This window comes from Patiria miniata, unplaced genomic scaffold, assembly GCF_015706575.1.
Source record: "Patiria miniata isolate m_02_andy unplaced genomic scaffold, ASM1570657v1 HiC_scaffold_25, whole genome shotgun sequence".
Taxonomy (NCBI): Eukaryota; Metazoa; Echinodermata; class Asteroidea; order Valvatida; family Asterinidae; genus Patiria; species Patiria miniata.
Window position 1 is genome coordinate 15919929 of NW_024037064.1, and position 26044 is coordinate 15945972.

Genomic DNA, 26044 nt, shown 5'->3' on the forward strand with positions numbered 1-26044 from the left:
GACCCACGGGGAACTGGAGTCCCGCCCTGGAGGACCTGCTCTTGGCCTTGCTTCTTGCTTTGCCGCTCTTTCCTCGCCCAGTCATCTTGACAGTATAGTGACAGAAGATGAATGTACTCTGCAGTAAAGGTGGTGTGTGAATGAACCCACTTGGAAAACACAACACTAGTTATAGCGTTCTGGTGGATTGGCTGAAGCGTGCCAAGTAGCCAATCACGCGACACGGGCGTGCCCGTCGCACGGTTGGGTGCACCGCATCCATTTTGGACGCGGGGGACGAGGGAACAAAAAATTACAACTGTGTCATCGTCGTTCAAAGTAATGGAATCACTAGATAAAACACAGAAACATGCAACATTCTTACCTCCATTTTAAGACGTTTTATTGTTATTCCGCCGAAGAAGTCCCATGATCTTTCGACCAGCCTCCGCACAATGGCAGTGATTCGTTGCTCTCACGCGGCGGTTAAAACTGGCCTCGGTTTCTTGCTAGATATTTGTAACATCCCACAGACGAAATCCTAATTTATTTTTTAATAGTAACCCACTCAACAAAATGCAAGCACTCGTCCGGAGATTGAAAGAAATGACCAATTGACAAAGGCTGTGGCATAAATTAAATTATGTGTTTACGACGACGACAAGACTCAGGGATTAACTTTAATCGCATTACCTCCCCTCGCCTCACGAAGGGTAAAAGAATATTAAAAAAAAAAAGAGAGAGAGTGAAAGGGACACAACAGAATAAAAAAAGGTTAGTTGTAAAACCTAAGAAATGGGCTGATCGGGCGAACTGAGCTGACTGGCAAATCTCTTTTTGGAAACTGTGTTGGCTCTGAAAAGAGCCGTTTGGTTTTGAAGCCTTCAAAATTTCTATTTTGAAGTCGTGTACTTGGTGACGGCCTTGGTGCCTTCGCTGACTGCATGCTTAGCAAGCTCCCCGGGAAGAAGTAGGCGTACTGCTGTCTGCACTTCACGGCTTGTGATGGTGGACTTCTTGTTGTAGAGAGCGAGGCGAGAAGATTCGCTGGCGATGCGCTCAAACACGTCGTTGACAAAGCTGTTCATGATGCTCATTGCCTTGCTCGAGATTCCGGTGTCGGGGTGCACCTGTTTCATCACTTTGTAGATGTAGATGCCGTAGCTCTCCTTGCGACGCCGGTGCCTCTTTTTGTTTGCGCTAACCGGACCCTTAGTATTTCCGGCCTTCTTCTGACCTTTTCCGCTAACTTTGGGAGCCATATTGGAGGACTTGGAATGTATCGGATCGTGAGATCGAATGAAAGACCAGCACGTCTTGGCCGGCTTTTATTGTGCACAGCTTGGATTCTGACCACCCATGCATCGTCCACTTTCCCGCCAGTGACCGCTTACCCATGCGTGAAGAAAGCGGTATGCGTGCATAGTTATACAATGCACGCACGGCACGACCCCCCCCCCCCCCCTCCCGGCAAGGGTATTTTTAGCCTTTTTCTCAGACTGACACGTGTATAAGTGTCCTTCTTAAATATTATTGTCTACTGAATTTCTGGGAAATAATAAAGTCATCTCCAGCGGAGGGCGAATTAATATGTCGTAGTGCACCAATACTTCTTTAAATGTTGTTTCCCCCTTATGCACCATCCATTTATAATGAATCATACAATGTAACGCAAAACCGACGAAAATAAGAGAACGAGTACCTGTAATTGTCAAAACAGATAGGAAATATATATCATTATTACCATGCCCATAACAATTCAATTTTGCCTGGAACACGTTTCGGATGAGGCATACGTATAGAACCCAAAAAGTGGAATGTATTTGGACAGAATATCAACAATAATAATTCGGAAAAAAATCAACGGCCCTTTATTCTTTATTTGAAGGAAAACTCAGGGATTGGACTTAATCTCTCTTTGAAGAAGTAGTGGCTCTGAAAAGAGCCGTTAGTTTTATTTCTTTTTGCGCACACAACGTGCTCAAGCTCGTTCACCCCGAATTCGGCGGGCCAACTGGATGTCCTTGGGCATGATGGTGACCCTCTTGGCGTGAATGGCGCACAGGTTGGTGTCTTCGAAGAGGCCGACGAGGTAAGCTTCGCTCGCTTCTTGCAATGCCATGACGGCAGAACTCTGGAATCGCAGTTCAGTTTTGAAATCCTGTGCAATTTCACGCACAAGTCTCTGGAATGGCAGCTTTCGGATCAGCAGTTCGGTGCTCTTCTGGTAGCGGCGAATCTCACGGAGGGCGACGGTTCCCGGTCGGTACCGATGGGGTTTCTTGACACCGCCAGTCGCCGGTGCGCTCTTGCGGGCCGCCTTGGTGGCCAACTGCTTCCTGGGGGCTTTCCCCCCGGTGCTCTTTCTTGCCGTCTGCTTGGTGCGCGCCATGGTCAAGGGTATGGTTTGATGAACGGTGATCACAACTGAGTGCAGATTGAGCGAACGGACCCCGCCTCTTAAGGCCGGCGCATAGCATCCTAGGTTGGAAGCCTAACAATGGGCTATCTTCCGATTGGGTGCTTCGGGGGCCAAGCGGAGACGCTTCAGTGATCACGATTTCCGTACGTTGAAAAAGTATAGACGTTAAATTTCAATCGAAAATGCTGCTTTTCCGAGCCTATAGTATTATGAGCCCTCGGCAACAGAATCCATTTGGGATCGTTGAGACTACAATATTTCTCCCACCCCCTACTTGGGATTAATTGAACCCCAATAAACACCCCCTCCCCCACCCCTAAAAGAAAAGTGACAAACATACGGATTTCCCTGGCTGCTGTTTATGTTTGTTTTGTAATAAAGACAATAATCACACACACCCATTCGCGAACAAAATTGGCTGCTGTTTATGTTTGTTTTGTAATAAAGACAATAATCACACACACCCATTCGCGAACAAAATGTCACGGATCCCTCTATACGTTCCCCGCTATATCCTGAGACGAGCACCCAGTAATTATTACTTAATCGACTTTGACAAAAAAATGGAGACCAGACATGTTTTACAGTGGAAATAGGGAGGGGAAAAGCAACTCTAAGAACACACATGACAAGGACAAGTGAAATCGAGTAAAATCAAGATTCAATCTCTTTTTTGAAATAGTGGTGGCTCTGAAAAGAGCCGTTCGGTTTGATTTTTGGATATGGTGTCTAGCCGCCGAAGCCGTACAGCGTGCGTCCCTGTCTCTTCAGCGCATACACCACGTCCATTGCAGTGACAGTCTTCCTCTTGGCGTGCTCGCAGTAGGTGACTGCATCGCGGATAACGTTCTCCAGGAAAACCTTGAGGACTCCGCGGGTTTCTTCGTAGATGAGCCCGGAGATACGCTTGACTCCTCCGCGGCGGGCCAGCCGACGAATGGCTGGTTTAGTGATTCCCTGGATGTTATCTCGGAGAACCTTGCGGTGTCGCTTGGCACCCCCTTTGCCTAGTCCCTTTCCTCCTTTGCCACGGCCAGACATGTTTGTGTCTCCTCAGTCGGTTGTAGATGATTCAATGGCCATCCCAGCCCCGGCGAGGCAACTTATAGGACATGCGCGGACGCGATATGAGCATGCGAAGCCATCAACTGTTACGGCGCCCTCTGGCGACCAATCGTGGCAGGAGCACTCATCCTGGGAAACAAACAAATCAGAAGCAAAACAAGGGGGAAAAGGGATAACAAATAAGAAAAGGAAGAAGATGCCTAGAAACATATTGCAACGAGACTCAAACAATACATTTATAACCAGACACAGAGGGGTCGTGGCCAAGCCTTTTTTTTTTTTTTTTTTTTTTTTTTATTTACGCCTTGAACGGAAATCAATGGAAACGCCAACATCATAATTTAACAAGACTTTACACACTTACTAATATTTACCGTAATTCAATGTGAAAGCCCTGTCACCAAAACGTCAAAAGAAAACGAACCTTTAACGACGGGGCACCGTAGTCAGAACCTGTTTTTGTATTAATTGATGTTCCCCGAAGGGAGTGGGCCGAATCCCGGATGTACTGCTATACCGGGCCAACCCGTGGCCGGGACGAGGCAAGCCTCTATTCCACGGCCCAAATCCAAAAATCAGTTTAATATACTGGCTGTTCAATGAACAGCGTTTCAGATATTAAGCTGAAAAGAACAGATACTAATTTTTTGGTTTCGGGATCCTCCTAAAGAAGATCCCAGGATAGGGTAGTCACACTACACCTTAGTAAGTGAGGCTACGAGCCTCCCTACCCTTTGCCTAATAATTAAACTGACAAACACTTAACACGGACAAGACAAACAAACTGTGTAGCCACGCTACCCACGCGTTACCATGGTAGGGTACGACCCTAACTGTCTGCCGAAAACCATATTCAAACAAAATGCATACTATACACATCCAGACGAAACTTCCAAACTTCGATAAAAAAGACCTAAAGGGTCTAAAACATGAGAGCGAAGACTCTCACAGGTTCGACACAAGGCTCTAAAGAGATGCCATGATTCTACTAAAAAAGGGCCTAAAGGGCCCCAAAACCAGGAGCTGAAAGCTCCCACACAAAAGGGACCAAAAGGGTCCCAGTAAACCAGGAGCAAAAAATCTCCCACACAGAAGAGACCTAAAGGGTCTAAACAGCAAACACCAAGGGTTTCAAAAACCTAAAGGCGAAGAATTAGCTGACCTCCGACGACTGTGCAGAGAATTCCCCGCACGCACCACGTAGCACGGAAGCCGTCTTCGGTCAGCCTAGCAAAATCAGCACGAATTCTATCCCTGACCGCGCGCTTAATCCGATGGAGAACAATATCTGCGCTGGCAGTAGACTTATCGAACAAGGTCTCGCAACGCGAAGACCAAATAAGCCACTTGACAACGCAGATCAAGTACCAAACCAAAACACAATCTGCACGGTTATTCAAACCATCAGCATACAATACACAAGGTGCGGTCAGGGAGAAATGTTCCCCCAAGATCCTCCCACCCACATGTTCAACCCAACCCCAAGGAATAGAAACAAAGGCACAATCCCAAAAAACATGGTTAATAGTTTCCGGTTGGCCACAACCGGCGCGGGGGCACTTGCCGGCCCCATAACCCCAATTAAGAACTTTTTGGGCCGTTTTCACGGCCCGCCAAATGATTCTCCAGTTCAGATCCCGGAGACGGTGATCCAAAACGGAGCAGTTAGCAAATTTAAAAACCAAGGCTAAGTCTTGGAGGACTAAGACCGGTTTCCTAACAGGATCTTGGCCGAAAAAAATCAGGTATAATTGGCGGGAGGTACCCGCTTCCCAGGCAAAATTCGGAGCCAGCTTAAAAACAAGCAAGACCAGCTTGCAAAAATACCCATACCAAGAAGTGAGGTTCAAGGCGTGCGGCCTGCTGTTAGACCAAAACCCAACAGGCAGGATACTACGCAACGAAAATGTTACCCAATAAAGGGCAAAAAACCTCCAAGGAGGACCATCAACATCCAACACGCTCCTCAAACCCCGAACAAAAAGACTATCACATTTATGTCTAATATTAACTACGCCCAGCCCACCCTGATCAACAGGTTGAAAAAGGACTGGGCGCGAAACCAACTCGGTCTTATTAGACCAAATGAAACCAAAAATAGCCTTGTTCACCACCTTCTCCACCGAGGCGGGGAGGGGGTAAATAGGCGCTAGATAATACAGAGGCGAAAGAATAACTGAATTAACAACCAAAACTTTACCAAGAAGAGAAAGATTTCTCCCTTTCCATTTAGTAAGACAAGTGAGCAGAGCTGGAATTCGTTCCTTCCAGCTCTTCTCACCCATGTTTCCCTTACCAACAAAAATACCATTAATTTTAATGGGAGTTCTGGTCCACTTAATGTCAACCAGAGAAGACATATCATCAGGCCAGGCCCCGAAAATGAGGCCCTGAGATTTGGCCATATTCAGGCGAGAACCGCTCGCTAACTCATACTGTTTAATGATACCGAACAGTCGCACCAGCGACAAGCGATCCCTGACAATGCAAGTGGTGTCGTCAGCGTACTGAACGACTTTGCACTGCAAACCACTGCTGCCTGGAACCACCAGGCCACCGATGCGACCGTCACGGATAACTGTAGCCGCAAACGGCTCAATAAAAAGAACGTAGAGGAGAGGAGATAGGGGACATCCCTGCCTCACTCCCCTCGACAAACCAAACGGATCAGAAAGAACACCATTAACTAAAACTTGACTAGAAATGTCGGTGTACAAAAGTTTGACCCAGTGCAAAAAGTTAGGGCCGAACCCAAAACGACTCATGACTTTAAACAAAAAATTCCAGTTAACTCTGTCGAAAGCCTTCTGTTGATCTAAAGAGATTACAAGGCAGTCAAGGTTCTTTCCATCCACATACGCCACCAGATCCCGTAGGAGTCTGATGTTGTCGTGGATGGACCTCCCCTTGACGCCGCAAGTCTGGAAAGGACTGATGATGTCTGGCAGCACTTTGCTGATACGTAAGCATAAGGCCTTCGACAAAATTTTGTAGTCAACATTCAGCAAAGAAATTGGCCGTTTATTACGGGGATCTAACGGGTCACCGGGCTTTTCTAATAGAGTTAGAATGCCCGACCGCTGAGAAACAGCTAAACAATTCAACTTATAAGCACAACGAAAAACCCCCAGCAGGTCTGGACCTAACAACTCCCAGAAGGAAATGTAAAATTCCCTGGGAAGTCCGTCCCCACCAGGGGTCCTACAGTTGGCCATCCCCTTCAGTGCATCGGTCAACTCCGAGAGTTCAAGTGGACTCTCGAAATCCAAAAAAAGGTCATGAGGGACTCTGGAGGTTAACGAGTCTAGAAAGGGAGACTGGAGATCCTCCTCTACCGGCTCCTCGCTAAACAAATCGGAATAAAAGGACCGATAAACAGAGGCAATTTCTGCCGAAGTCTCGACAACAACGTCGTCGGCACCGCGGACAGAAGAAATAAACTTTTTTCTGGCTTGCTCGGACTCCAGCCGAAAGAAAAACTTGGATGGCTTCTCCGCATCATTGAGGACACGGACACGAGAACGTATTCGAGCCCCCTCAGCTTCAAAGTCATCCAATGTCTCCAATCTCCATTTCAAAGAGTCATACTGGGCTAGAAGCGCGGGGTTAGAATCCCCACTATTCAAATCAAGAAGAACAGATTTAAGAGAAGACATTAAGTCCTCCCTTTTCTTCCGTCGTTTCCTGGCTAAGCGGCTAGAAAAGCTGACCAACATTTGCTTGGAACGCAATTTGACGTCCTCCCACCAGAGGAGTTCATTATCAAACCCCTCCTTGAGCGAACGCCAACCTAAATAAGCTTGCGTAAACTCTTCTCTAAAAACGGCATCAGAAAGGATGGAGACGTTACACTTCCAGTAACCGCTCCCGATGCCGGGAGAAGAGGGGAAGGTAAATTTCAAAGTAATAGCATCATGATCAGACAAATAACAGGGCGAGTGCGAACAAGACTCCACATCCAGCAGACGGGACACGTAAAAACGGTCCAGCCTACTGGAGGCGGAGTTCGCCGCATTTCGCCAGGTAAAAGAATGAACATTAGGAAAACGATCTCTCCAACAGTCTTTTAGGGAAAAGGTGGACAAAAGCTGCCGCAACTCCGCGGCTCCCAAACCACACGAAGTAGCAGCAGAACCGCGACGGTCCAAATGGATGTCCAAAACACAATTAAAATCGCCACACAAAATAATTGGATGATTGCCTCTCAAATGAGAGGCCAGATTAGAAAAGAAAAGACGACGGGCTCCAGGGTCCGTGGGAGCGTAAACTACACAGAGATTAACACTACCCCCGTGACCCTGGAGGGTACCGCTAATAATACGACCCTCAGTATCCACTGAAGAATCGAAAAAACGTAAAGGACTACGCCTAGGAATAAGAATTACAGTACCAGAGGAGAAAGATGTGCCAAAACTGGCAAACATCTCTCCCCTCCATTCTGCACTCCATAAAGCCAAATCTGCAGGGGTGATATGACATTCCTGCAGGCAGGATATGTCATAATGATGACAAAACTGAAAAATGCGTTTTCTTTTCAGGGAATCACGCATTCCATTAACATTCAATGAAATAATGGAAATCATTGAAATAAATACAAGAAAGGAAAAGAAACAGACTGATGAAGGCGTCATTTTGCCTAGAAAAAAATACTCAATACTTCAAATAGGACCTAAGGTCCGCCGATCCGGCATCCAAAACGAAATGTGCATGTTCCTGGATCAGGTGGCTAAACCAGTCATAAGAAGACCGGGTGGTCTTGTCACAGCGGGGACACTTGAATTCCACAGGGGACTTATCCTGATGGACTGTCACCCTGTGGCTATTAAGCTCAGACCAAGCCTGGAAAACCTCCTTGCAAGCAGGAACGCTGCAAGGGATCAAATTTTCTTGGATCCCAGGAAGCTTAAGACTTTTAAGTTTAAGTCTGGCTTTCCTTACTACGGCAACGGTAGGTCCTTTAAGAACCTCCTGTGGGGCATCAGGGGTCTCGCTACATGTTTCCATGCCCTCAGAGCCCGAGCCGGAAAGTTCCTTCTCGGAAGCAATGCGGAGCACGGGCGTCAGTGAAGGAGGAGAACTTTTTTTGTGTTGTACTTCCTCATCCGAAGATGAGGAAGAAATTACACGCCTCTTTCTGTTACTTGGTCTTTTCCTGCTGGAACCAGCAGGAACCTTTGGGATTTTTCGCTGGCGTTCCAGCAGAAAAGTGTTGCACTCAGGCTCACTGCAAACAATTTGCGGCGGGCCGTTAACATTAGTGCAATCAGCACAAGAAAGAACAGTGATTTTCCTGTGACCGATGGGGCAGTCACAGGAAATACATAAAGCATCAACCCCGTAGGGTCCAACCTGCGTATTGCAGGAACTACACCGCACCTTCGGACGGCTAGACAAGCTGTCCTCCGGCGCGGTGCTGTTAAGCTTAGTGGGTGGGGTCTCCCCTACGGTTGACGAGCTAGATGGAGATGCATCAGAGGCAGCAGCCTGGGACTCAGGCTCGGCAGGAGTCGACGAAGTCGTCTCCTCCCGCACCACCTGAGCCCAGGTGCGTTTAGGAACTACTTTGTTTGCAAAGGAGTTAGGGCACATCTTAAAGTTGTGCCCCTCCTCCCCGCAAACAGTACAGACAACTCGGTTGGGGCACGAGGAAGCCACGTGCCCCACACCAAGGCACTTATAGCACTTTTCCTGCTTACAGGAATTAGCAAAATGGCCCTGCTGGCCACACTTTGCACAAGTCCTGGGCTGTCCAATGTAGGACACCCAGGCATTTCTATTACCAATCCGCATAACGGACGGTATGTTTTTCTTGATCCTCATACGGTACTGCCTAGTACCGTTGAAGATCGTAGGCTCTCCAGCGTGGGTACAAAACCGACCCTGGAGAACCTCGCCATAGGCACTCAGCAAACGACGAACAATATTGTCGTCGATGCTAAGACAAACATAGTGCATCGTCACAATGGCAATGCCATCAAAAGCAATCACCTGACATCCGGGGATGGATGTCAGGGACGGTTGATACGTCTTCGCCAGTTCTGGCGTCTTGAACACAACATCGAATCGATGCCCTGGCAAAGGCTGGACAGCCGACAGGTGGTCCTTGGCCACAATTCCCAACTTACTAAATTCCGAAAAAACTAGTTTCGGCGTAACTTCGCCGCCGAACCGCAGCTCGACGGCGCACTCTTTATATCGGAGAGATGGCATCTTGCCTATCTCCGACAAGGAAACAAAAAACGAAGGAAAACAAATGCACAGGCCGGTAAATACTCCTGGTAAAACACCGACCAGTTACCAAAATGATTACTGCAGGATGCAACTGCCACCCTGCAGCAAAAAGAAAAAAGGGACGGTCAGCAAATTGCTGATCAGTGAGGTATTTAAATATACAAGTGCAAAATGCACAGAGCCTATATATACAAAATGGCGTAAAAGGCAAGGCTTTTTGCCTTTACGCTTAGACAAAAAACAACAAGAACACAAAATCCCGTAGAGTTACGCACACGAATGCTGTTACGCAACACCACGGGTAACTGAATCAGAAGAAAGGAAAGGCCGTGCACTGCCCGGCGTGAACAAAAGAAGAGCTGAACAAAGGAATACACTGGCTAATACTGTACTGTGTGTTCAGCCAGCTACAAAAACCCACCCCAAAACCCTCAAAAATACACCCAAAATCCAACAAATTTCAAACGAAAAGTAGACAGACTTCGTCTATGAAATAACCAAAACCCCTGGTAAAAAATTTAACTTTAGAAAAGCTCTGAAGATTTACTACGCTTCAAGAAAACACGGAGCTTCGGGAAGTCGTGATGATCTTAGCCAAAAGGCCGAGAAGCGATAACGATTAATATTAAAACAATAGCGCGGAAAGGGATTATTCGTCTTGAAATACTGTTTGCTATTGTTCTTCTTATTATTATTTTTGCCTTTTTTTGTTTCCTGGTGTGAAAACAAAAAAAGACTCCTGCGCGTCCACCGCAACTCAACGAAACCCGGGGAGAGAGAGATGAGCAAGAAATCTCCGGCTTTCTCAGATTAACAGAGACATATACATTCTTAAAAATATTTCTATCATGCATTTTCATACACCTCGATCATATTTCACCAAAATCTTGTTGAAAAAATTAATCCAGACAAAAAATGGGATCAATGCATCAGTGAGCGAGAGCGTCGGCACTAAATGCCGTACGTACGATGTACCGGGACAAGCATATCAATAGATGGCGCCCTTCAACACTCCCGGTCATCGCGCCTCGGCGTTTCCCATCTGGGTATTTCTCAGGCCTGCCAATGGGTCCCACATTAGGGGCGGGGAAATACTTCAGTTTGTCAGTAAGCTCCGTGGCCGAGTGGTTAGAGAGCACATGTAGAAAGTAATAGACCGTGGGTTCGAGTCCCAGCCTGCCGCTTTCCTTTAATTGCTTGGTTATTGTTTTGTTTTGTTATTTTTTCACTTACTTATTTCCCCTTTTTGTAATAATTACTATTTTATTTCATTGATTTATTGTTTATTTCGTCATGAAGTTATAAGAAGAAAATTCGAAAGAAAAGAAAACATTCGTCATACCGTTTGCATTTGCGCTTATAATACTTATGTATCAATATCAATGCGGTCCCGCGGGGAGTTAATTGAAGAGAGAAAGAAAGAAAAGAAACAAACGGGAATCAAATGTCAACGCACCATTATTTGTCCATTTTTGTAACCTTTGGTGAATAAGTCATTCACATTCTACATGAGGCAACATTTAAGACAATACATATACATACATGTATGGCTAATGTACTCAGCCGGCCGGCCGGTCACATACGTTAAAGGACACAGTGGGAATTCTATCTGGAACAGTGTTCTATTGTTTATAAAAAAAAATAGAGAAATTGATTTCGGCTATGAGTGAAGGTAGAGGTGGAGTTAGACAGGCAGCGACAAATCTCTTTTTTGAAGGTTGTGGTGGCTCTGAAAAGAGCCTTTTGGGTTTGTGGATGCAAAGTAAGTTCTTTTCTTTACTTTGACACTTTGGCGGTCTTCTTGGGCAGAAGAACTTGCTGGATGTTGGGAAGGACACCACCCTGCGCGATGGTAACTCCGCTCATCAACTTGTTCAACTCCTCGTCGTTGCGTATAGCAAGCTGCAGATGGCGGGGATTAATTCTCGTCTTCTTGTTGTCTCGTGCAGCGTTTCCGGCCAGTTCCAAGATCTCCGCGGTAAGGTACTCCATCACTGCCGCAAGGTAGACCGGTGCACCGGCACCGACACGCTGGGCGTAGTTGCCCTTACGCAGAAATCTGTGAACACGACCCACGGGGAACTGGAGTCCCGCCCTGGAGGACCTGCTCTTGGCCTTGCTTCTTGCTTTGCCGCTCTTTCCTCGCCCAGTCATCTTGACAGTATAGTGACAGAAGATGAATGTACTCTGCAGTAAAGGTGGTGTGTGAATGAACCCACTTGGAAAACACGACACTAGTTATAGCGTTCTGGTGGATTGGCTGAAGCGTGCCAAGTAGCCAATCACGCGACACGGGCGTGCCCGTCGCACGGTTGGGTGCACCGCATCCATTTTGGACGCGGGGGACGAGGGAACAAAAAATTACAACTGTGTCATCGTCGTTCAAAGTAATGGAATCACTAGATAAAACACAGAAACATGCAACATTCTTACCTCCATTTTAAGACGTTTTATTGTTATTCCGCCGAAGAAGTCCCATGATCTTTCGACCAGCCTCCGCACAATGGCAGTGATTCGTTGCTCTCACGCGGCGGTTAAAACTGGCCTCGGTTTCTTGCTAGATATTTGTAACATCCCACAGACGAAATCCTAATTTATTTTTTAATAGTAACCCACTCAACAAAATGCAAGCACTCGTCCGGAGATTGAAAGAAATGACCAATTGACAAAGGCTGTGGCATAAATTAAATTATGTGTTTACGACGACGACAAGACTCAGGGATTAACTTTAATCGCATTACCTCCCCTCGCCTCACGAAGGGTAAAAGAATATTAAAAAAAAAGAGAGAGAGTGAAAGGGACACAACAGAATAAAAAAAGGTTAGTTGTAAAACCTAAGAAATGGGCTGATCGGGCGAACTGAGCTGACTGGCAAATCTCTTTTTGGAAACTGTGTTGGCTCTGAAAAGAGCCGTTTGGTTTTGAAGCCTTCAAAATTTCTATTTTGAAGTCGTGTACTTGGTGACGGCCTTGGTGCCTTCGCTGACTGCATGCTTAGCAAGCTCCCCGGAAGAAGTAGGCGTACTGCTGTCTGCACTTCACGGCTTGTGATGGTGGACTTCTTGTTGTAGAGAGCGAGGCGAGAAGATTCGCTGGCGATGCGCTCAAACACGTCGTTGACAAAGCTGTTCATGATGCTCATTGCCTTGCTCGAGATTCCGGTGTCGGGGTGCACCTGTTTCATCACTTTGTAGATGTAGATGCCGTAGCTCTCCTTGCGACGCCGGTGCCTCTTTTTGTTTGCGCTAACCGGACCCTTAGTATTTCCGGCCTTCTTCTGACCTTTTCCGCTAACTTTGGGAGCCATATTGGAGGACTTGGAATGTATCGGATCGTGAGATCGAATGAAAGACCAGCACGTCTTGGCCGGCTTTTATTGTGCACAGCTTGGATTCTGACCACCCATGCATCGTCCACTTTCCCGCCAGTGACCGCTTACCCATGCGTGAAGAAAGCGGTATGCGTGCATAGTTATACAATGCACGCACGGCACGACCCCCCCCCCCCCCTCCCCGGCAAGGGTATTTTTAGCCTTTTTCTCAGACTGACACGTGTATAAGTGTCCTTCTTAAATATTATTGTCTACTGAATTTCTGGGAAATAATAAAGTCATCTCCAGCGGAGGGCGAATTAATATGTCGTAGTGCACCAATACTTCTTTAAATGTTGTTTCCCCCTTATGCACCATCCATTTATAATGAATCATACAATGTAACGCAAAACCGACGAAAATAAGAGAACGAGTACCTGTAATTGTCAAAACAGATAGGAAATATATATCATTATTACCATGCCCATAACAATTCAATTTTGCCTGGAACACGTTTCGGATGAGGCATACGTATAGAACCAAAAAGTGGAATGTATTTGGACAGAATATCAACAATAATAATTCGGAAAAAAATCAACGGCCCTTTATTCTTTATTTGAAGGAAAACTCAGGGATTGGACTTAATCTCTCTTTGAAGAAGTAGTGGCTCTGAAAAGAGCCGTTAGTTTTATTTCTTTTTGCGCACACAACGTGCTCAAGCTCGTTCACCCCGAATTCGGCGGGCCAACTGGATGTCCTTGGGCATGATGGTGACCCTCTTGGCGTGAATGGCGCACAGGTTGGTGTCTTCGAAGAGGCCGACGAGGTAAGCTTCGCTCGCTTCTTGCAATGCCATGACGGCAGAACTCTGGAATCGCAGTTCAGTTTTGAAATCCTGTGCAATTTCACGCACAAGTCTCTGGAATGGCAGCTTTCGGATCAGCAGTTCGGTGCTCTTCTGGTAGCGGCGAATCTCACGGAGGGCGACGGTTCCCGGTCGGTACCGATGGGGTTTCTTGACACCGCCAGTCGCCGGTGCGCTCTTGCGGGCCGCCTTGGTGGCCAACTGCTTCCTGGGGGCTTTCCCCCCGGTGCTCTTTCTTGCCGTCTGCTTGGTGCGCGCCATGGTCAAGGGTATGGTTTGATGAACGGTGATCACAACTGAGTGCAGATTGAGCGAACGGACCCCGCCTCTTAAGGCCGGCGCATAGCATCCTAGGTTGGAAGCCTAACAATGGGCTATCTTCCGATTGGGTGCTTCGGGGGCCAAGCGGAGACGCTTCAGTGATCACGATTTCCGTACGTTGAAAAAGTATAGACGTTAAATTTCAATCGAAAATGCTGCTTTTCCGAGCCTATAGTATTATGAGCCCTCGGCAACAGAATCCATTTGGGATCGTTGAGACTACAATATTTCTCCCACCCCCTACTTGGGATTAATTGAACCCCAATAAACACCCCCTCCCCCACCCCTAAAAGAAAAGTGACAAACATACGGATTTCCCTGGCTGCTGTTTATGTTTGTTTTGTAGTAAAGACAATAATCACACACACCCATTCGCGAACAAAATTGGCTGCTGTTTATGTTTGTTTTGTAATAAAGACAATAATCACACACACCCATTCGCGAACAAAATGTCACGGATCCCTCTATACGTTCCCCGCTATATCCTGAGACGAGCACCCAGTAATTATTACTTAATCGACTTTGACAAAAAAATGGAGACCAGACATGTTTTACAGTGGAAATAGGGAGGGGAAAAGCAACTCTAAGAACACACATGACAAGGACAAGTGAAATCGAGTAAAATCAAGATTCAATCTCTTTTTTGAAATAGTGGTGGCTCTGAAAAGAGCCGTTCGGTTTGATTTTTGGATATGGTGTCTAGCCGCCGAAGCCGTACAGCGTGCGTCCCTGTCTCTTCAGCGCATACACCACGTCCATTGCAGTGACAGTCTTCCTCTTGGCGTGCTCGCAGTAGGTGACTGCATCGCGGATAACGTTCTCCAGGAAAACCTTGAGGACTCCGCGGGTTTCTTCGTAGATGAGCCCGGAGATACGCTTGACTCCTCCGCGGCGGGCCAGCCGACGAATGGCTGGTTTAGTGATTCCCTGGATGTTATCTCGGAGAACCTTGCGGTGTCGCTTGGCACCCCCTTTGCCTAGTCCCTTTCCTCCTTTGCCACGGCCAGACATGTTTGTGTCTCCTCAGTCGGTTGTAGATGATTCAATGGCCATCCCAGCCCCGGCGAGGCAACTTATAGGACATGCGCGGACGCGATATGAGCATGCGAAGCCATCAACTGTTACGGCGCCCTCTGGCGACCAATCGTGGCAGGAGCACTCATCCTGGGAAACAAACAAATCAGAAGCAAAACAAGGGGGAAAAGGGATAACAAATAAGAAAAGGAAGAAGATGCCTAGAAACATATTGCAACGAGACTCAAACAATACATTTATAACCAGACACAGAGGGGTCGTGGCCAAGCCTTTTTTTTTTTTTTTTTTTTTTTTTTTATTTACGCCTTGAACGGAAATCAATGGAAACGCCAACATCATAATTTAACAAGACTTTACACACTTACTAATATTTACCGTAATTCAATGTGAAAGCCCTGTCACCAAAACGTCAAAAGAAAACGAACCTTTAACGACGGGGCACCGTAGTCAGAACCTGTTTTTGTATTAATTGATGTTCCCCGAAGGGAGTGGGCCGAATCCCGGATGTACTGCTATACCGGGCCAACCCGTGGCCGGGACGAGGCAAGCCTCTATTCCACGGCCCAAATCCAAAAATCAGTTTAATATACTGGCTGTTCAATGAACAGCGTTTCAGATATTAAGCTGAAAAGAACAGATACTACACATGATCTTAGCCAAAAGGCCGAGAAGCGATAACGATTAATATTAAAACAATAGCGCGGAAAGGGATTATTCGTCTTGAAATACTGTTTGCTATTGTTCTTCTTATTATTTATTTTTGCCTTTTTTTGTTTCCTGGTGTGAAAACAAAAAGAAGACTCCTGCGCGTCCACCGCAACTCAACGAAACCCGGGGAGAGAGAGATGAGCAAGAAATCTCCGGCTTTCTCAGATTAACAGAGACATATACATTCTTAAAAATATTTCTATCATGCATTTTCATACACCTCGATCATATTTCACCAAAAATCTTGTTGAAAAAATTAATCCAGACAAAAAATGGGATCAATGCATCAGTGAGCGAGAGCGTCGGCACTAAATGCCGTACGTACGATGTACCGGGACAAGCATATCAATAGATGGCGCCCTTCAACACTCCCGGTCATCGCGCCTCGGCGTTTCCCATCTGGGTATTTCTCAGGCCCTGCCAATGGGTCCCACATTAGGGGCGGGGAAATACTTCAGTTTGTCAGTAAGCTCCGTGGCCGAGTGGTTAGAGAGCACATGTAGAAAGTAATAGATCGTGGGTTCGAGTCCCAGCCTGCCGCTTTCCTTTAATTGCTTGGTTATTGTTTTGTTTTGTTATTTTTTCACTTACTTATTTCCCCTTTTTGTAATAATTACTATTTTATTTCATTGATTTATTGTTTATTTCGTCATGAAGTTATAAGAAGAAAATTCGAAAGAAAAGAAAACATTCGTCATACCGTTTGCATTTGCGCTTATAATACTTATGTATCAATATCAATGCGGTCCCGCGGGGAGTTAATTGAAGAGAGAAAGAAAGAAAAGAAACAAACGGGAATCAAATGTCAACGCACCATTATTTGTCCATTTTTGTAACCTTTGGTGAATAAGTCATTCACATTCTACATGAGGCAACATTTAAGACAATACATATACATACATGTATGGCTAATGTACTCAGCCGGCCGGCCGGTCACATACGTTAAAGGACACAGTGGGAATTCTATCTGGAACAGTGTTCTATTGTTTATAAAAAAAAATAGAGAAATTGATTTCGGCTATGAGTGAAGGTAGAGGTGGAGTTAGACAGGCAGCGACAAATCTCTTTTTTGAAGGTTGTGGTGGCTCTGAAAAGAGCCTTTTGGGTTTGTGGATGCAAAGTAAGTTCTTTTCTTTACTTTGACACTTTGGCGGTCTTCTTGGGCAGAAGAACTTGCTGGATGTTGGGAAGGACACCACCCTGCGCGATGGTAACTCCGCTCATCAACTTGTTCAACTCCTCGTCGTTGCGTATAGCAAGCTGCAGATGGCGGGGATTAATTCTCGTCTTCTTGTTGTCTCGTGCAGCGTTTCCGGCCAGTTCCAAGATCTCCGCGGTAAGGTACTCCATCACTGCCGCAAGGTAGACCGGTGCACCGGCACCGACACGCTGGGCGTAGTTGCCCTTACGCAGAAATCTGTGAACACGACCCACGGGGAACTGGAGTCCCGCCCTGGAGGACCTGCTCTTGGCCTTGCTTCTTGCTTTGCCGCTCTTTCCTCGCCCAGTCATCTTGACAGTATAGTGACAGAAGATGAATGTACTCTGCAGTAAAGGTGGTGTGTGAATGAACCCACTTGGAAAACACGACACTAGTTATAGCGTTCTGGTGGATTGGCTGAAGCGTGCCAAGTAGCCAATCACGCGACACGGGCGTGCCCGTCGCACGGTTGGGTGCACCGCATCCATTTTGGACGCGGGGGACGAGGGAACAAAAAATTACAACTGTGTCATCGTCGTTCAAAGTAATGGAATCACTAGATAAAACACAGAAACATGCAACATTCTTACCTCCATTTTAAGACGTTTTATTGTTATTCCGCCGAAGAAGTCCCATGATCTTTCGACCAGCCTCCGCACAATGGCAGTGATTCGTTGCTCTCACGCGGCGGTTAAAACTGGCCTCGGTTTCTTGCTAGATATTTGTAACATCCCACAGACGAAATCCTAATTTATTTTTTAATAGTAACCCACTCAACAAAATGCAAGCACTCGTCCGGAGATTGAAAGAAATGACCAATTGACAAAGGCTGTGGCATAAATTAAATTATGTGTTTACGACGACGACAAGACTCAGGGATTAACTTTAATCGCATTACCTCCCCTCGCCTCACGAAGGGTAAAAGAATATTAAAAAAAAAAAGAGAGAGAGTGAAAGGGACACAACAGAATAAAAAAAGGTTAGTTGTAAAACCTAAGAAATGGGCTGATCGGGCGAACTGAGCTGACTGGCAAATCTCTTTTTGGAAACTGTGTTGGCTCTGAAAAGAGCCGTTTGGTTTTGAAGCCTTCAAAATTTCTATTTTGAAGTCGTGTACTTGGTGACGGCCTTGGTGCCTTCGCTGACTGCATGCTTAGCAAGCTCCCCGGGAAGAAGTAGGCGTACTGCTGTCTGCACTTCACGGCTTGTGATGGTGGACTTCTTGTTGTAGAGAGCGAGGCGAGAAGATTCGCTGGCGATGCGCTCAAACACGTCGTTGACAAAGCTGTTCATGATGCTCATTGCCTTGCTCGAGATTCCGGTGTCGGGGTGCACCTGTTTCATCACTTTGTAGATGTAGATGCCGTAGCTCTCCTTGCGACGCCGGTGCCTCTTTTTGTTTGCGCTAACCGGACCCTTAGTATTTCCGGCCTTCTTCTGACCTTTTCCGCTAACTTTGGGAGCCATATTGGAGGACTTGGAATGTATCGGATCGTGAGATCGAATGAAAGACCAGCACGTCTTGGCCGGCTTTTATTGTGCACAGCTTGGATTCTGACCACCCATGCATCGTCCACTTTCCCGCCAGTGACCGCTTACCCATGCGTGAAGAAAGCGGTATGCGTGCATAGTTATACAATGCACGCACGGCACGACCCCCCCCCCCCCCCTCCCCGGCAAGGGTATTTTTAGCCTTTTTCTCAGACTGACACGTGTATAAGTGTCCTTCTTAAATATTATTGTCTACTGAATTTCTGGGAAATAATAAAGTCATCTCCAGCGGAGGGCGAATTAATATGTCGTAGTGCACCAATACTTCTTTAAATGTTGTTTCCCCCTTATGCACCATCCATTTATAATGAATCATACAATGTAACGCAAAACCGACGAAAATAAGAGAACGAGTACCTGTAATTGTCAAAACAGATAGGAAATATATATCATTATTACCATGCCCATAACAATTCAATTTTGCCTGGAACACGTTTCGGATGAGGCATACGTATAGAACCCAAAAAGTGGAATGTATTTGGACAGAATATCAACAATAATAATTCGGAAAAAAATCAACGGCCCTTTATTCTTTATTTGAAGGAAAACTCAGGGATTGGACTTAATCTCTCTTTGAAGAAGTAGTGGCTCTGAAAAGAGCCGTTAGTTTTATTTCTTTTTGCGCACACAACGTGCTCAAGCTCGTTCACCCCGAATTCGGCGGGCCAACTGGATGTCCTTGGGCATGATGGTGACCCTCTTGGCGTGAATGGCGCACAGGTTGGTGTCTTCGAAGAGGCCGACGAGGTAAGCTTCGCTCGCTTCTTGCAATGCCATGACGGCAGAACTCTGGAATCGCAGTTCAGTTTTGAAATCCTGTGCAATTTCACGCACAAGTCTCTGGAATGGCAGCTTTCGGATCAGCAGTTCGGTGCTCTTCTGGTAGCGGCGAATCTCACGGAGGGCGACGGTTCCCGGTCGGTACCGATGGGGTTTCTTGACACCGCCAGTCGCCGGTGCGCTCTTGCGGGCCGCCTTGGTGGCCAACTGCTTCCTGGGGGCTTTCCCCCCGGTGCTCTTTCTTGCCGTCTGCTTGGTGCGCGCCATGGTCAAGGGTATGGTTTGATGAACGGTGATCACAACTGAGTGCAGATTGAGCGAACGGACCCCGCCTCTTAAGGCCGGCGCATAGCATCCTAGGTTGGAAGCCTAACAATGGGCTATCTTCCGATTGGGTGCTTCGGGGGCCAAGCGGAGACGCTTCAGTGATCACGATTTCCGTACGTTGAAAAAGTATAGACGTTAAATTTCAATCGAAAATGCTGCTTTTCCGAGCCTATAGTATTATGAGCCCTCGGCAACAGAATCCATTTGGGATCGTTGAGACTACAATATTTCTCCCACCCCCTACTTGGGATTAATTGAACCCCAATAAACACCCCCTCCCCCACCCCTAAAAGAAAAGTGACAAACATACGGATTTCCCTGGCTGCTGTTTATGTTTGTTTTGTAGTAAAGACAATAATCACACACACCCATTCGCGAACAAAATTGGCTGCTGTTTATGTTTGTTTTGTAATAAAGACAATAATCACACACACCCATTCGCGAACAAAATGTCACGGATCCCTCTATACGTTCCCCGCTATATCCTGAGACGAGCACCCAGTAATTATTACTTAATCGACTTTGACAAAAAATGGAGACCAGACATGTTTTACAGTGGAAATAGGGAGGGGAAAAGCAACTCTAAGAACACACATGACAAGGACAAGTGAAATCGAGTAAAATCAAGATTCAATCTCTTTTTTGAAATAGTGGTGGCTCTGAAAAGAGCCGTTCGGTTTGATTTTTGGATATGGTGTCTAGCCGCCGAAGCCGTACAGCGTGCGTCCCTGTCTCTTCAGCGCATACACCACGTCCATTGCAGTGACAGTCTTCCTCTTGGCGTGCTCGCAGTAGGTGACTGCATCGCGGATAACGTTCTCCAGGAAAACCTTGAGGACTCCGCGGGTTTCTTCGTAGATGAGCCCGGAGATACGCTTGACTCCTCCGCGGCGGGCCAGCCGACGAATGGCTGGTTTAGTGATTCCCTGGATGTTATCTCGGAGAACCTTGCGGTGTCGCTTGGCACCCCCTTTGCCTAGTCCCTTTCCTCCTTTGCCACGGCCAGACATGTTTGTGTCTCCTCAGTCGGTTGTAGATGATTCAATGGCCATCCCAGCCCCGGCGAGGCAACTTATAGGACATGCGCGGACGCGATATGAGCATGCGAAGCCATCAACTGTTACGGCGCCCTCTGGCGACCAATCGTGGCAGGAGCACTCATCCTGGGAAACAAACAAATCAGAAGCAAAACAAGGGGGAAAAGGGATAACAAATAAGAAAAGGAAGAAGATGCCTAGAAACATATTGCAACGAGACTCAAACAATACATTTATAACCAGACACAGAGGGGTCGTGGCCAAGCCTTTTTTTTTTTTTTTTTTTTTTTTTTTTTATTTACGCCTTGAACGGAAATCAATGGAAACGCCAACATCATAATTTAACAAGACTTTACACACTTACTAATATTTACCGTAATTCAATGTGAAAGCCCTGTCACCAAACGTCAAAAGAAAACGAACCTTTAACGACGGGGCACCGTAGTCAGAACCTGTTTTTGTATTAATTGATGTTCCCCGAAGGGAGTGGGCCGAATCCCGGATGTACTGCTATACCGGGCCAACCCGTGGCCGGGACGAGGCAAGCCTCTATTCCACGGCCCAAATCCAAAAATCAGTTTAATATACTGGCTGTTCAATGAACAGCGTTTCAGATATTAAGCTGAAAAGAACAGATACTACACATGATCTTAGCCGAAAATAAGATTAATATTAAACGATTAGCGCGGAAATAGCGCGGAAAGGGAATTCTGTTTGCTATTGTTTCTTATTCTTTTTTATTTTTTTTGTTTCCTTTGTTCCTGCGCCTCCACCGCAACTCAACGAAAAAAGAAGGGGCGAGAGAGATCCACCGCAACAAGACGAATCTCCGAGAGAGAGATGAGCAAGAAACAGAGACATATACATTCTTAAAAATATATTTCTATCATGCATTTTCATACACCTCGATCATATTTCACCAAACCAAAACTTGTTGAAAAAAATCCAGATCCATGGATCAAAATGGGATCAGATGCATCGGCGAGAGCGTCGGCCACTAAATGCCGTACGTACGATGTACCGGGACAAGCATATCAATAGATGGCGCCCTTCAACACTCCCGGTCATCGCGCCTCGGCGTTTCCCATCTGGGTATTTCTCAGGCCCTGCCATGGGTCCCACATTAGGGGCGGGGAAATACTTCAGTTTGTCAGTAAGCTCCGTGGCCGAGTGGTTAGAGAGCACATGTAGAAAGTAATAGATCGTGGGTTCGAGTCCCAGCCTGCCGCTTTCCTTTAATTGCTTGGTTATTGTTTTTTGTTTTGTTATTTTTTCACTTACTTATTTCCCCTTTTTGTAATAATTACTATTTTATTTCATTGATTTATTGTTTATTTCGTCATGAAGTTATAAGAAGAAAATTCGAAAGAAAAGAAAACATTCGTCATACCGTTTGCATTTGCGCTTATAATACTTATGTATCAATATCAATGCGGTCCCGCGGGGAGTTAATTGAAGAGAGAAAGAAAGAAAAGAAACAAACGGGAATCAAATGTCAACGCACCATTATTTGTCCATTTTTGTAACCTTTGGTGAATAAGTCATTCACATTCTACATGAGGCAACATTTAAGACAATACATATACATACATGTATGGCTAATGTACTCAGCCGGCCGGCCGGTCACATACGTTAAAGGACACAGTGGGAATTCTATCTGGAACAGTGTTCTATTGTTTATAAAAAAAATAGAGAAATTGATTTCGGCTATGAGTGAAGGTAGAGGTGGAGTTAGACAGGCAGCGACAAATCTCTTTTTTGAAGGTTGTGGTGGCTCTGAAAAGAGCCTTTTGGGTTTGTGGATGCAAAGTAAGTTCTTTTCTTTACTTTGACACTTTGGCGGTCTTCTTGGGCAGAAGAACTTGCTGGATGTTGGGAAGGACACCACCCTGCGCGATGGTAACTCCGCTCATCAACTTGTTCAACTCCTCGTCGTTGCGTATAGCAAGCTGCAGATGGCGGGGATTAATTCTCGTCTTCTTGTTGTCTCGTGCAGCGTTTCCGGCCAGTTCCAAGATCTCCGCGGTAAGGTACTCCATCACTGCCGCAAGGTAGACCGGTGCACCGGCACCGACACGCTGGGCGTAGTTGCCCTTACGCAGAAATCTGTGAACACGACCCACGGGGAACTGGAGTCCCGCCCTGGAGGACCTGCTCTTGGCCTTGCTTCTTGCTTTGCCGCTCTTTCCTCGCCCAGTCATCTTGACAGTATAGTGACAGAAGATGAATGTACTCTGCAGTAAAGGTGGTGTGTGAATGAACCCACTTGGAAAACACGACACTAGTTATAGCGTTCTGGTGGATTGGCTGAAGCGTGCCAAGTAGCCAATCACGCGACACGGGCGTGCCCGTCGCACGGTTGGGTGCACCGCATCCATTTTGGACGCGGGGGACGAGGGAACAAAAAATTACAACTGTGTCATCGTCGTTCAAAGTAATGGAATCACTAGATAAAACACAGAAACATGCAACATTCTTACCTCCATTTTAAGACGTTTTATTGTTATTCCGCCGAAGAAGTCCCATGATCTTTCGACCAGCCTCCGCACAATGGCAGTGATTCGTTGCTCTCACGCGGCGGTTAAAACTGGCCTCGGTTTCTTGCTAGATATTTGTAACATCCCACAGACGAAATCCTAATTTATTTTTTAATAGTAACCCACTCAACAAAATGCAAGCACTCGTCCGGAGATTGAAAGAAATGACCAATTGACAAAGGCTGTGGCATAAATTAAATTATGTGTTTACGACGACGACAAGACTCAGGGATTAACTTTAATCGCATTACCTCCCCTCGCCTCACGAAGGGTAAAAGAATATTAAAAAAAAAAAGAGAGAGAGTGAAAGGGACACAACAGAATTAAAAAAAGGTTAGTTGTAAAACCTAAGAAATGGGCTGATCGGGCGAACTGAGCTGACTGGCAAATCTCTTTTTGGAAACTGTGTTGGCTCTGAAAAGAGCCGTTTGGTTTTGAAGCCTTCAAAATTTCTATTTTGAAGTCGTGTACTTGGTGACGGCCTTGGTGCCTTCGCTGACTGCATGCTTAGCAAGCTCCCCGGGAAGAAGTAGGCGTACTGCTGTCTGCACTTCACGGCTTGTGATGGTGGACTTCTTGTTGTAGAGAGCGAGGCGAGAAGATTCGCTGGCGATGCGCTCAAACACGTCGTTGACAAAGCTGTTCATGATGCTCATTGCCTTGCTCGAGATTCCGGTGTCGGGGTGCACCTGTTTCATCACTTTGTAGATGTAGATGCCGTAGCTCTCCTTGCGACGCCGGTGCCTCTTTTTGTTTGCGCTAACCGGACCCTTAGTATTTCCGGCCTTCTTCTGACCTTTTCCGCTAACTTTGGGAGCCATATTGGAGGACTTGGAATGTATCGGATCGTGAGATCGAATGAAAGACCAGCACGTCTTGGCCGGCTTTTATTGTGCACAGCTTGGATTCTGACCACCCATGCATCGTCCACTTTCCCGCCAGTGACCGCTTACCCATGCGTGAAGAAAGCGGTATGCGTGCATAGTTATACAATGCACGCACGGCACGACCCCCCCCCCCCTCCCCGGCAAGGGTATTTTTAGCCTTTTTCTCAGACTGACACGTGTATAAGTGTCCTTCTTAAATATTATTGTCTACTGAATTTCTGGGAAATAATAAAGTCATCTCCAGCGGAGGGCGAATTAATATGTCGTAGTGCACCAATACTTCTTTAAATGTTGTTTCCCCCTTATGCACCATCCATTTATAATGAATCATACAATGTAACGCAAAACCGACGAAAATAAGAGAACGAGTACCTGTAATTGTCAAAACAGATAGGAAATATATATCATTATTACCATGCCCATAACAATTCAATTTTGCCTGGAACACGTTTCGGATGAGGCATACGTATAGAACCCAAAAAGTGGAATGTATTTGGACAGAATATCAACAATAATAATTCGGAAAAAAATCAACGGCCCTTTATTCTTTATTTGAAGGAAAACTCAGGGATTGGACTTAATCTCTCTTTGAAGAAGTAGTGGCTCTGAAAAGAGCCGTTAGTTTTATTTCTTTTTGCGCACACAACGTGCTCAAGCTCGTTCACCCCGAATTCGGCGGGCCAACTGGATGTCCTTGGGCATGATGGTGACCCTCTTGGCGTGAATGGCGCACAGGTTGGTGTCTTCGAAGAGGCCGACGAGGTAAGCTTCGCTCGCTTCTTGCAATGCCATGACGGCAGAACTCTGGAATCGCAGTTCAGTTTTGAAATCCTGTGCAATTTCACGCACAAGTCTCTGGAATGGCAGCTTTCGGATCAGCAGTTCGGTGCTCTTCTGGTAGCGGCGAATCTCACGGAGGGCGACGGTTCCCGGTCGGTACCGATGGGGTTTCTTGACACCGCCAGTCGCCGGTGCGCTCTTGCGGGCCGCCTTGGTGGCCAACTGCTTCCTGGGGGCTTTCCCCCCGGTGCTCTTTCTTGCCGTCTGCTTGGTGCGCGCCATGGTCAAGGGTATGGTTTGATGAACGGTGATCACAACTGAGTGCAGATTGAGCGAACGGACCCCGCCTCTTAAGGCCGGCGCATAGCATCCTAGGTTGGAAGCCTAACAATGGGCTATCTTCCGATTGGGTGCTTCGGGGGCCAAGCGGAGACGCTTCAGTGATCACGATTTCCGTACGTTGAAAAAGTATAGACGTTAAATTTCAATCGAAAATGCTGCTTTTCCGAGCCTATAGTATTATGAGCCCTCGGCAACAGAATCCATTTGGGATCGTTGAGACTACAATATTTCTCCCACCCCCTACTTGGGATTAATTGAACCCCAATAAACACCCCCTCCCCCACCCCTAAAAGAAAAGTGACAAACATACGGATTTCCCTGGCTGCTGTTTATGTTTGTTTTGTAGTAAAGACAATAATCACACACACCCATTCGCGAACAAAATTGGCTGCTGTTTATGTTTGTTTTGTAATAAAGACAATAATCACACACACCCATTCGCGAACAAAATGTCACGGATCCCTCTATACGTTCCCCGCTATATCCTGAGACGAGCACCCAGTAATTATTACTTAATCGACTTTGACAAAAAAATGGAGACCAGACATGTTTTACAGTGGAAATAGGGAGGGGAAAAGCAACTCTAAGAACACACATGACAAGGACAAGTGAAATCGAGTAAAATCAAGATTCAATCTCTTTTTTGAAATAGTGGTGGCTCTGAAA

At 46.3% G+C, this 26044-nt stretch overlaps 3 non-coding genes across 3 annotated transcripts; all 3 read right to left on the bottom strand.

Annotated features, from left to right (window-relative positions):
• Positions 1-3948: 3948 nt before the first annotated feature.
• LOC119733480 lies at positions 3949-4141 on the bottom strand. The gene has a single exon (XR_005271850.1). It is a non-coding gene; the product is annotated as a U2 spliceosomal RNA (small nuclear RNA).
• Positions 4142-15711: 11570 nt separating this feature from the next.
• On the bottom strand, positions 15712-15904 carry LOC119733483. The gene has a single exon (XR_005271853.1). It is a non-coding gene; the product is annotated as a U2 spliceosomal RNA (small nuclear RNA).
• Positions 15905-21313: 5409 nt separating this feature from the next.
• On the bottom strand, positions 21314-21505 carry LOC119733575. The gene has a single exon (XR_005271915.1). It is a non-coding gene; the product is annotated as a U2 spliceosomal RNA (small nuclear RNA).
• Positions 21506-26044: the final 4539 nt, after the last annotated feature.